Consider the following 13,350-nt stretch of genomic DNA (forward strand, 5'->3'; position numbering starts at 1 on the left):
AGGCTGTTAGATCCTGGCTCCGCCACTGGGTGACCTGGGGCAAGGCATGCTCCCTCTCAGCCTTTGCTTGTCCATCTGTAAAATGGGGACAATAACACAGCAAGAATTCAGTGACTTCTATGGGCTTACTCAGTGATCACTTAGTGAATGGCGTCTGACATAGAACTCAGACCTGGGGTTTGCCCCAAGCCTGTCGACCCTGAGCCTGAGGCTTCCTACTCCAAGGCCTGGCCTTCCAGGAACGCACGCAGCCCCTTCCTGCTCTGCCAGGGACCCCCAGGCATCTGAAACCATGTGTGCTCGACCACAGGTTCTGGGAGCTGCGTCTACAGTCCCATTTGGAAGCAATTGGGGCCCGAGTCTCTAGGGCCTGGAGTCTATGTTGAACTTATTTGGGGGCATTTGTGTCTTCAAAGTTGAAACCTAAACATGGAAGGGAGGGTAACACCCGCTGCTGTTCGTTCAGATTGTCCTCCTCTGAAGTATATCGCTGGCTGACATCTCAGTGGCTGCATGGCTCAGGCCTGTCTGGGTGGGCTCTGAGTCCCCGGCATGAGCCTGCCACTGCCCTGAACCTTCCATGGCTCCCACTGTCCGCAGGGATCAGCCAGGTGCCTCAGCCAGAGGGCAGCTCTAGAGCCCACAGACCCAGGCCACTTCCTGGTTGTAGGACCCAGGGCTACTGCATAGCTAGTCTGAGCCTCAGTTTCCTCCCCTGGAAAACAGAGAAAATGTTCTCTGTCTTACAGGTTTGCCCTGAGTGATTTCCTAGGATGCAGGACTTTCAGTGCTCCAGCCTGGAAAGTTCCAAGCAAACCAGGACAGGTTGGTCACTTACAGAATTGTTATGAGGATGAGAAGGCAAAGCGTGTGAAAATTGCTAAGCGTGGTGCTTGGAGGAAAGCAGCAATGGCCCGGGCCCTGCGTGCACTGCACTTCACAGTTTACACAACTCTTTCACGCTGTTATTTCACAAGCCTCCCAATGACCCTGCTTATTCTCCTGACTTTGAAGGTGAGAAAACTGAGGCTGGAGGGAACAGGCAGCATAGCTGGGGTCAGACGGGGTGGAGACAGGGCCTGCTTAGGGTGAATGACTAAGTTCCATGGATGGAGTAATACCCGCCCCCTCCCCGACCTGGAGGGCTGCATGGCTTGGGAGAATCATGTTCAAGAGATAATGTTTTCCTGGGCAGTGGAGAGGGGATCCCAGAGTCTGCTGTCCACGGCCGTGGCCACGAGGGAAGCTCTTCCCTCACTCTTAGAACCTCTTCTCAGGGAGGTGAGGATTGGAAGGATGGATAGAGGTGACTCGGAGGGAAGGAGCTTTGATTCTGGAAAAGAGCAAGACACACAGCCCTCCTGCTCACAGGTGCTGGCCCCCAGACTCTCACTCATCCAAGCCCTTCTGCTGCCACCGTACTCTGTGTCTTTGGGCAAGCCACTTTATCTCCTGAGCCTCGATTTCCTCATCTGTACATGGGGAGTAATCACAGTATCTGCCGAGCAGGGTTTTTCTAAGGATTCAATGAGGTGATTTATAAAAGGGTTCTGGAAAGTGCCCAGCAAACGTTAGCCAACAGTAAGATTATAATCATAAATATAATTCGCAAAATGTTTTCCCCTTCAGAATCCCACTGAGTCCTCACAACAGCACAGTTTTGAGAAGTGGCTGTGACCCTCCCCATTTTCCAGATGGGGAAGCTGAGGCCTGGGTCAGGGACGGAAGTTGCCCAAGCTACACAGGAATTGGGGGGGCGGGGCTGGGAAGCCAGGCTAATGGGACCAGGTAAGCAGCGAGTCCACCTGGTCCCCATGCCTGATAGCTTTTCAGCCTGTGGCCCTCCTGACCCTGCCTCCAAATGGACTTTTTAAAAAAAATTAATTAATTAATTTATTGGGTCTTCATTGCTGCACACGGGCTTTCTCTAGTTGCGGCGAGTGGGGGGCTACTCTTTGTTGTGGTGCACAGGCTCCTCATTGCCATGGCTTCTCTTGTTGTGGAGCACAGGCTCTAGGCACATGGGCTTCAGTAGCTGCAGCACACGGGCTCAATAGTTGTGGCTCACGGGCTCTAGAGCACAGCCTCAGTAGTTATGGCGCACAGGCTTAGTTGCTCCACGGCATGTGGGATCCTCCCAGACCAGGGATTGAACCTGTGTCCTCTGAGTTGGCAGGCGGATTCTTAACCACTGAGCCACCAGGGAAGTCCCCCAAATGGATTTTGTTCTTCTGGCTCCTCAGGAGCCCACCAGCTCCATCCCTTGCCTTCTGCATTATTTTTTTTTCCCGTTTTTGTTGTACTTCTCACTAGTGGAAGTCAAATTATTGTTTTTCTTGCTTGTTATCCATTTCTCCCACAAGAATGTCAGTTCCAAGAGGGCAGGGTCTTTGTCTTTTATGTTCACTGCAAAATCGGCAGTGCCTGGCACAAAGCAGGCCTTCGGTAAACAGCTGTGGAATGATTCGATTATCTTCTCATTATTAGAAAACAAATGAAGCTTGGAGTCCAGCAGCGCCACCTGTGATGCAGTGCCTTATTCAAGCCAGTAGATGGCAGCAGAGAACAAGGTACCTGATGGGTGGAGCCCAGGTGACTGGCACAGGTTTGACCTTAGAGGGGAGCCTTTGACTCGCCTGCGTCTGTGCGTGCGTGCGTGCTGCATGCCTCTGTGTGTGTGTGGGGGGGGGGGGGGGAGGGCTGGGTATGTGCTGTCTTCTACCTCCTCCCCCTAACAACAGTTCAGGCCTGCAGATCCCAACTGGACAGAAGGAAGCCTTTTCCTATATAACAGCTATCACTGATGAACTACAAAAGCAGTTCGTGCCACGTGCCACCTATGCAAGATCTCATTGAATTCTCACTATGGCCCTATTATTAACCTCATTCTCAGAAAAAGAAACTGAGGCACAATAACATGACCCAGGTCACAGCCAGGGGGATCCAGGACCAGGAGACCAGGATCCTTTCCTTAACCACCCTCAGCAGACTCAGTGGGCCATCCCACCAGGAGGAAGTGGGTTCCCCATCGCTGGAGGTTTGCAAGTTGTGCTGGATAAACACCCACCAGAGAGAGGGTGGGGCACCAGATGCCCAAAGCCACTCCTGGCCAGGCAGGACCGGCTATATAATTTTCAGGGCCTGGTGCAAAATGAAAATGTAGAGCCCTTTGCTCAAAAATTAAGAATTTCAGGATAGAGAGAGCAGAGCATCAAGCCAAGTATGCGGCCCTTCTAAGTATGAGATTCTGTGCACAAGTTGCGTGCCAGGGGAGCCAGACTCTTTGGGTCTGGGGAAGGCCTTTGAGGGACGTATGCCAGGATCCCCTGGGATGTCATCAGCCCCGCTCTGCAGGAGTCCAGGGAAAAGCCCCCTCAGCATATTTCTTCTCATAAGGTGGGACCCTGCATCCCTGCACCTTTTATCTTCCTTCTCTGGCTGTGATTTATCTCCATGTGAAGGGCTGGGGCGGCCTTGGAGGCACAAGTCCCATTAGATGGTCCATGAATCTTTCCTGTGTGGATCCCCCGGTCACTCTTTGTGAGGCTGGGTGGACCCACTACTTCCTCTCTGCCAAGTGCGGATTAGGAAGCCATAAAACAAGGAACCCAAACCTCTGGCCGGGAGAGCACACACATGGGTCTCAGATGCGCCGGCCGGCTGGCAGGAGATGGATGGGGGCTGCAGGACTCGAGCCCAGAGGGAAACCCCTTCCCTTGGAGGCCACCATTTCCAGGCCCCTTTCCCACAGGGAGGGGACTTCCTGGCCAAGTCTGGGGCCAGAGCTGGTCAGGGCTGCTCCCAGGGGAAGAGAAGACCCTGGCTGAAGCCACGGCTGAAGATGGTCCTGGTGGGGCAGGGAGTAAGGGAGCCCAGACTGAGCTGAGTGTGAGGGCCCAGGTCAAGCTCGGGTGGGAAGAGCTGAGCATCCACTATGCGCTGGGCACTTAATACTTGTTCTCATGTCTCGCGAGGTTGCTCCCCCCAAATAATGTGGATGAGGAACCCGAGGCTCCAAGAGCTGAGGCCACTTGCTAAGGTCACACAGCCAGGAAGTGATGGGGTTAGGATTTGAACCCAGGTAAATAGATAACAAAGCTCTACCCCAAAGAGAAATTTAAAAAACGTAATATTTGAAAAGCGTATTATTTGTTTCTTGAATGTTATCTGTTTTTTTTAAAAAGAATCAGTTAGAAAAGGTATGTGGAACAAAATTTAAAAGTTGTATAGCATAACTTTGAGGATTATGCCTCCATCCCCTCTCCCTGTTGTCCATACCTCCCCCACCCCCTAACCCCCACCCCGCCGCTTTCAATTCTTTTGAGTGTTTACCCAGAAGTGGAATTACTGGATCATACGGCAATTCTATTTTTATTTTTTTTGAGGAACTGCCACACTGTTTTCCGCAGGGGCTGTTCCATTTTACATTCCCACCAACAGTGCATAAAGGTCCTGATTTCTCCACATCCTTGCCAACACTTCTTATTTATTTATTTTCATAATGGCCTTCTAATTGTATGAAGTGGTATCTCATTATAGTTTTGATTTGCATTTTCCTAATGATCAATGATGAGCAGCTTTTCATGTGGTTATCGGCCACCTGTATATCTTCTTTGGAGAAATTTCTATTTAGGTCTTTTGCCCATTTTTGAATTGGCTTGTTTTTTGGTGGTTGTTGTTGACTTTTAGGAGTTCTCTATATATTCTGGATATTAATCCTTTATCAGCTATGTGATTTACAAATATATCCTCTCATTCTGTGTGTTGCCCTTTTACTCTCTTGATGGTCTTTTGATGAACAAAAAAATTTAATTTTGATGGAGTCCAGTTTGTCTTATTTTTTTCTTTTATTGTCTGTGCCTTTGATATAGCCAAGAAATCATTGCCAAATCCAGTGTTGTGAAGTTTTTATCCTATGTTTTCTTCTAAGAGTTTTATAGTTTGGGGTTTTATGTTTAGGTCATGGATCTATTTTGGGTTAATTTTTATATATGGTGTTAGGTAAGGGTCCAACTTCATTCTTTTGCGTGTGGGTATCTAATTTTTCCAGAACCATTTGTTGAAAAGACTGTCTCCTCTCCATTGACTAAGTCTCAACATTCTTGTCAAAAATCATTTGACCACACATGTGAGGGTTTATTTCTGGATGATATATTCTATTGAACTTGTCTGTATTTATGCCAGTACCACACTGTTTTTATGCATGTAACTTTGTAGTAAGCTTTATTTGTTTTTTTTATTTTATAAATTTTATTTATTTATTTATTGGCTGTGTTGGGTCTTCGTTGCTGTGCATGGGCTTTCTCTAGTTGCAAAGAGTGGGGGCTAATCTTGGTTGTGGTGTGTGGGCTTCTCATTGCGGTGGCTTCTCTTGTTGCAGAGCATGGGCTCTGGGTGCGTGGGCTTCAGTAGTTGTGGCACGTGGGCTCAGTAGTTGTGGCTCCCAGGCTCTAGAGCACAGGCCCAGTAGTTGTGGTGCATGCGCTTTGTTGCTCCACAGCATGTGGGATCTTCCTGGCCCAGGGATTGAACCCATATCCCCTGAATTGGCAGGCAGATTCTTAACCACTGCACCACCAGGGAGGCCCTGTAGTAAGTTTTAAAATCAGGAAGTGTGAGTTGAACTTTGTTCTTTGTCAGAATTGTTTTGGCTATTTGGGATCCCCTAAGGTACCATGTGAACTTTAGGATGAGTTTTTTTTTAACTTTTGTAAAAAAATCATTGAGATTTTGGTAGGGATTGCATTTAGTATATAGATTGTCTTGGGTAGTATTCATATCTTAGAAATATCAATTCTTCCAATCCATGACCATGGGATGTCTTTCCATTTATTTTTCTTCTTTAATTTCTTTTCAGAAATGCTATGCATTTTTTAAGGACTTTTATTGAGATATAATTGACATAGAATAAATTGCATATACTTAGAGTGTATGCTTTGCAGTTTTTATTGTGCAAGTCTTTCACCTCCTTGGTTAAGTTAATTCCTAAGTATTTTATTCTTTTTTTTTTTTTTTTTTTTTTTTTTTTTTTTTGGCTGTGCCACGCAGCTTTTGGGAGGGATCCTAGTTCCCCAACCAGGGATTGAATCTGGATTACTGTAGTGAAAGCACTGAGTCCTAACCAATGGACTGCCAGGGAATTCCCAGTGTTTTATTCTTTTTGATGTTGTTGTACATGGAATTGTTTTCTTAATTTTCTTTTCAGATTGTTCATTGTTAGTGTACAGAAATGCAACTGATTTTTGTGTGTTTACTTTGTATCCTGCTACTTTGCTGAATTTATTTATTAGTTCTACCCTTGATTTTGTGAAAATTTAGGGTTTTCTGTATCTGTGAGCAGATACAATTTTTCTTCTTTATTTTCAGTGGGATGCCTTCTCTCTCTATATATTTTCTTCCCTAATTGCTCTGGTTAGGACTTTCAGTATTATGTTGAACAGAAGTGGCGAAAGCAAGCTTCCTTGCCTTGTTCCTGATCTTAGAGGAAAAACTTTCAATTTTTCGCCATTGAGTATGATGTTTGCTGTGGGTTTTTCATATATGGCTTTTATTATGTTGAGATAGTTACCTTCTATTCCTATTTTTTTGAGTGTCTTTTTTAATCATAAAAGAGTATTGATTTTTGTCAAATGTCTTTTCTGTATCAATTGAGATGATCATGGTCTTTTTTTGATCTTGTGGGTTTTTTTTCCCTTCTTTCTGTTAATGTGGTATATTACATTAATCAATTTTCTTATGTTGAACTATCCTTGCATTCTAGGAGTAAATCCGACTGGGTCATGGAGTATAACCCACCAAATATGTGGTGCAACACATTTTGCACCCAAGGTTCAATATCGTAGACATGCTTGCCTGTTTAATATCACTCTCCTCCCATTATGCTGAGCTCACCAAAGGCAGGGACAGGTTGGGCCATTTCCCCAGCACCATGCACAAGGTTTGGCACAGAGTAAGAGCTCACTAAACACTTAATGAGTGAATGAGCAAACAGGAAAATGACAGAAAGAAATAATCCCAAATAAATAACAGTATTGGATTATAGGCGATTTTAGTTTTCTTTTATATTCTTATTTTACACATGTTTATCCTGAATTTATTTTGTAATCAGGTAAATATCAACTACACATTATTTTAATGATAGAGTGAGAGACTGCTCTGGGTACCCAGAGGGGACAGGGTTGAAAGGCATGAGATGAGAGCAGGAACCCTGATAAGGAGGCTGCTGGGATGTCCATGTGTGGGGTGATGTTGGGGGGTATACAATGGGTGACGGGGCCAAAGCCTCAGTTTCCTCATCTGGATAATCAGGCTCATAGCCACTCTGGTACTTAAAATACAAAGTTCAAATAAAAATAACCATCATTCACTGAGACTCATTCCATGCCCTTCACTGTCCTATCTAAAGCCCCCCATTCCCACTTAAGGATCACTATCTTCACTTTCTAGGTGGGAAAACTGAAGTGGTGATCCATCCAAATCCTAGCTCAGTCATAATGACCCACAATAAGTTGTTTCTGAGCCTCAGTTTCCCTATCTGTATAAGGGGAATAACAATAGCCTCTACTTCTTGGGGTGTCATGTGTGGTCAATAGGATTGTGCTCTTAAAGCCCATAGCTTACCCTCCAGGATGGGCCAGCATATGTGAGCTGCCCATCACCAACATGACCAGAGAGGTGAAGTTACCCTCCTAGGGTCACACAGCAAAACAGTGGCCCAATTGAGATTCAGCTCAGGTTTCTCTGACCCCAGAGCCCAACTCCTTCCATTTTCTGGTGTGAGGGGCTCCCGTGCTGGGCAAGAGCTCTGGATGGCTGGTGCCTGTCTGGAGTGTAGTACGGCTGAAAGTGAGGGGGCCTGTCCAGAGCTTCTCCCTGGTGGCACAGCGTGGACAGGGGAGGGGTCAGGGACTCTGGCCCCATCGGGGATTTCTCGGGGCCATGCGTCCCATGCAGTAGGAGGTTTCCCAGCAGCCGATGCGCCACTAATGGGCCTCCTTTCATCACAATACGCCGTGATAACAGACAGGTTTAATTAAAAAGAACACACATCCTCCTCTGCAGGGCGGCTGCAGCCAGGGTGTGGGGCCTGCAATTAAAACTTAGCTCTATAAACTCAGTACACAAGCATGGATGCCCAGAGCTGCTGGGTTTTCTAAAAAGAACACCCCCACCCCTGCATGCCCACGTTATTTATCGAGTTAATTTTATCCTCTGGCCACAGTGTGAACTCTGAGCCCCCAGCCCCGACCCCGACTTGCCTCCAGCTCCCAGGCTGTGCCAGGCACGTGCTTGCCTCCTTTGGGGAGGAGTGAGGCCGAAATGCCAGCTTTAAATGCAGAAGCTGGGGCAGGACCCTCCCTGTCTTTGTGATGTCAGGCAAGTGACTCACTCGGCTCAGATCATCTGTTTCTGTATCGAGAAGTGGGGCAGAAGCTGAAGCTGCCCCCTGAGGCTGGGCAGAGCCTGGATGAGACAGCGAGGAAGGGCGCAGCAAAGGTGGGCTGTTAACACCATCGGTGTCGTGACCACTAGTGGTGGGAGCTTCTGCACGGAGCCCAGGAGGTGCTGGCGAGAGGGAGGCCAGGATGGCGGGGGAGGCCCAGGCTGGGCACTCAGCGTCCTAGGTGCAACAATTAAGAGTGGAGACTTGGGAGTCAGAAGCACCCAGGTTAAAATCCTGGTTTTGCCACTTCCTAGTTGTGTGGACCTGGGTGAGTGACTCCCCACCCAGGGCTCTGTTTTCTCATCTGTAAAATGGGAGTGATAATAGAGCCTTCCTTTTTGGGCTGCAGACTGAGGAATCCACAGTCAGGTACAACACCTGGCACTGGCTAAAATGTGTGGGCTTGGGCGCTCTGGGCCATGAGGATGGCTTTTAAAGCTGAGCGGAGGGGTTGCCCATGCCTGTTTTTCTGGCCTGGCTCAGGGCGGTCTCCCCAGAGGCCCTCAGGACAGCACCCAGCAGGCTTATGCCCCAGGTGCCCGCAGCTGTCAGGCTGGGGGCAGGGGCGCCTGCCTTGCAACCAGATAGGTAGCCTGATAGCAGGGCCTGCGAGACAAAGCTATCGGAGTCGTCAACAGGATACTGAATGGGCTTTTCCGAGCGGGCCGGCGCAGAATTGCATTCAGCTCAGATTTAATTAAAAAGACTCAAATCTTTCTGATAATCCTCCCAGCAACGGCTGGAGCAGGGCCTGAAGCAGGCTCCCTAGCAACGGCGCATCCTGCTGATAAGGAACTTTGTGGGGAAGACGCAGCGAGCCCCTGGGCTAGCCCAACACCGCTGCTATCACTCTGCCCATCACCCAGCCAGAGAGGGGTGGTGAGGCCAGGGAGGCAGCTGCCGCCCCCCTCCACCCCGCCCCTCCCCGCTCTGTGCCCCCCACCCCCGCAGTGCACACTGGTGGGCTGCTCTGATCCTGGGACTGAGCCCTCTGCCTGGCTCCACACCCATGTTCCCATCCAGCCGCCCAGGTCTTGCCTTTCTTCTGCCGTCCCCCACTCCCCGCCCGCTCCCCTAATGCACCGTGGTGGCCAGGGCACCCAAATATCAGTGCTGGTGGGATGGGCAGTTCTCCAGCTCTGCTTGGAGGCTGAATCGGGAGGGGAAGGATGAGGCCAGGCACTGTGTCCTCAGCAGAACCTCCCCTCCCACCTCCCAGCCTTTGCCTGTGCCGGTCCCTCTGCCCAGCCTCCCATTCAAGGATCCCGACTTGTCCTTCAAGTCCCAGCTCACAGTGCTCCTCCCTGTCCTCCTCTGATTACATGTGACTCCCTGGCACCTAGTCCAGAGTCTGTCAGAGAACAGAGGCTCAGAGAATATCTGATGAATGGATGGATGAATGAATGGATGGATGGATGAAGCAGACTAGTAACCCTGAGTTTGGAACAGGGGTTCCCATACCAGTTTTACTTCCTACCAGGCTAGGAACTAGGCAGGCAACTGATTCATCTTCTCTGTATTTGTTTCCTCACCGGCACATCAGGGGCACCCATCCCTCTGCCCAGAGAACGGGTGTGACCCCTGCCACTCCCCAGTAGGGACTCAAGGGGCACTCCACCGTGTGTCCAGTGCTGCATGGCTCCGACTTCGGCTCCCCCAGGCCACACTCAGGGCTCAGCAAGTCTTCTCTCTACCCTGCCTCACCCTGAAACCCATTACAAAATATTTTAAATTTAATTATTTGAAACACGTAACAATTCACGTGGTTCAAAGTTATTTACAAACAGAATAGTGACGCTCCCACATCCACCGCAAAAGGGAACCACCACTGTTAGCTTCTTGGGTATTCTTCCCGAGTTTCCTTATGCACGTGTACATTCAAATACGATTATAAGCTGCAGACAGAACAAAGCAAAACGCTGTGCACCAAGATCTCCGCCTTGCTCTTTTCACTCACTGCATCTTGAAGATCTTTCCATGTGGCTATGAAGGGTCCTCTCCTTTTTCCAGCTGCTTAGTATTCCACTGCACAGAGGCCTGGGTTTATTTAACCAGCCCCCTGTGATGGATGTATTGATTGTGGCCTGTCTTTTGCTATTATTAATAAAACTGCATGGAAGAAGCTTGTACATATATCATTGGGTTGTTTGTAGAACGATTCCCAGAGTAGAACTTGTTGGGTTGAAGGGTGGAATCTATCTTAACACTGTAACCTCATCCATCTATCTATCCACCCCTCTATCAATAGTTTCCTACTATTCAACACCATAGCTAGCCTACTACGTGCCAGGCACTAAGCAGGGCACAGAGGGCCAAGCCAGGCCTGATCCTTGTCCTCTTAGAGTGTGAAATTCTGCTTTCCTCCCACGCTGTTCACTGCTGCTGGAGGGCTCTCCTCACTCAAGAAGCTGCTCTGGCTCCCTGTGGCCACTGGCTCACATTCCAACTCCCAGCCTGAAGTGTGAGGTTCCCTGTCCTTCCTCATCTAGCCTGGTGTGTCCTTAGTTTTTAGCCCAAAGCCTTCACCATCATGGGCTCCCTTACTGCCTCTTGGGGCCTCCATCTCCTGGCAACCCCACAGAGCAAGCCCTGTGCTGGGTAAGCATCCTCGCTGCTAGAGCACCTTCAGTGTGCTTGGCTGCTGTGCTGTGCTTGGAATACTAGCTCTGGGGTCACACTGCTTGGGTTCAAATCCCATCCCCATCGCCCTTGAGCCCTGCAGCCCTGGGCAAACCACCTAACCTCTCTGGCCTTGGCTTTCTCATCTGAAAAATGGGAACAATAATCTGACTACTTCCAGGCTTGTGGTGAGAATGAGATAAGCCCAGGCCCCTACAGCAAGCAGGACAGAAGCAAGCTGGTGTCATGGGCTTGCTCAATCCCCACAAATACCTTCCTGGTGGGGGTATTAGCCCCACTTCACAGATGAGAAAACAGAGGCCCAGAAGGCAGAGTCAGGATTGAAATCAGCACTGTTCGGCTCTGTGATCCTTACCCTCAATCACCAACTTCTCTGGCCTCACGGGGGTCCCTGTCGGCACAGGGACACCCACTCTGCCGGCCACGGTGGCCTTTCCTGCCTGGCCCTGCCTTCTGGAACCACTCAGCCCCCTTCCCCATGCTGGGCTCTGGCTTCTCTCGCTTGTTCATTCACTCATTCAGCTGTGCCAGGTGCCGTGCTAGGTGCCCAGGATTCAGCAAGGAACAAAAGGGATGTTCGCCCATGAAGCTCGGGGAGTTGGGGGGGTGGGGCAGAGGGCAGAGTGGGAGGGAAGCCCCGAGAAGGCAGATTCTCCAAGGAAGGCTGGATGGAGGAGCTGACACAGATGGAGATATGGCTGGAATCGGGAGGCCGGGAGGGCAGGGCTTTGGTGGGAGAGGACGGGGCGGGGGGTGGGGGGGCTGGGTGGGAGCATGGCTGGGGTGCCCAGGACCTTTCTGGAAAGTTTGCCTGTGCAGGGGAGGGGCAGTGTGAGGGTGTGGCCGCTCGAGTCAAAGGTCTTTCTTTTTAAGTGTGGAGAGACCTGAGAGGTTCTAGGCCAAGAGCACACGAGGAGAGAGAGAGAGAGAAAGGAGCCTCTGGTGAAAGGGCTGGAAGCAGAGCCCAAAAGAGAGGGTTCACCCCAGGTCAGGTAGGCCACATGGTTGGGGACTTACATTTGGGGCCCTAAGGTATCAAGGGGACTTCCTGCTGGAAAGCCTCCACTGCTTTGGGAAGGGGAGCTTGTTGGGTTGGGGGTGGTGAGAGAGGCTGGGGAGGACAGGCCTGGGGGAGGACCAGAGGGCCTGGTGAGGTCTCCCCAGTGACACTTGGGAGTCACGGGCAAAGCACAGAGGACAGGCAGCAGGATCCCCCCTCAGGGACAGGGACGGAGCTGAAGCTCACAGGGAATCAGAGCTGGCCCCACCCTGCCCCGGATGGCCCTCTTGTCTGTTCATCTCTCTGACTCCCCATCAGGCTTTCAGCATCATTCCTTTCTCATCCCCAGGGCCCAGGGCCCAGAGCCGCTCCACTACAGACCATCCCTGCCCTTCCGTCCCATGGGCCTCCCTGGGCAAGTCCTTCTCCAGGGCAGGAGCCAGCAAAGAGGATCCCGAGGGGGCTTTAGAGACTTCAAACTTCTCCTTCTTTTCAAATATTAATTATTATTATTTCTAAGTGATGGAGGAGGAAGAAGAAGAGGAAAGGAAAGGGGTGGGAAGGGGAGCACTCACTCAGGGCCAGCACTGGGCTGAGCTTTCTGTGCACATCCTTCTTTAATCCACACAACAGCCAGTGACACAGACATGGGCATCCTGCCCATTTAACAGAAGGGTTGCCTGAGGCTGCACAGCTGAGGAGCCAGGCAGCCGTGGCAGAGGTGGGATTTGACATCCAGCCTTGGATGGGGCTCCCTTCAACTGGGACAGAAACAGTAGCGCCCCTTTCCTATGAGATCCCAAACCCTCTGGCCAGGCTCCAGGGCAGCCAGATTTGCTGAGATTCAAACCAGAGGGCTGGTCAGAAGGTAAGAGAAGCAGGAGTCCTTACGTCACCGGGACAGAACCTGCATCTCTTGGTTTATGTCACCCCATCCTGCCATGGTTTGAGGGGTGGTAAAGATGGGGAACAGAGGGCAGATATTGCCACTTCACTGCAGGGCAGTATGGAAGATGGGATGTGCATGTGGGTGTGCCCAGGATGTGCCCACGCAGACCCCAGGGCCCCCAGCCTCCCCTCCCCAACCAATGTCACCATTTCCTCTGGCCCTCCTGTCCCCAGGTTGTCCAGGGCTCTGCCCTCACCTGCTAGGAGTGAGGTGGGGTGAGAAGGAGGCTGGGAGGGTGCAAGGAATTGAGGGAGGCTATGAGACCCTGTACTAGGGGGTGTCAGATGCCGAGTCCAGATAGAGGAGCTTGAGAAAGGG

Source organism: Hippopotamus amphibius, chromosome 2, assembly GCF_030028045.1.
Source record: "Hippopotamus amphibius kiboko isolate mHipAmp2 chromosome 2, mHipAmp2.hap2, whole genome shotgun sequence".
NCBI lineage: Eukaryota > Metazoa > Chordata > Mammalia > Artiodactyla > Hippopotamidae > Hippopotamus > Hippopotamus amphibius.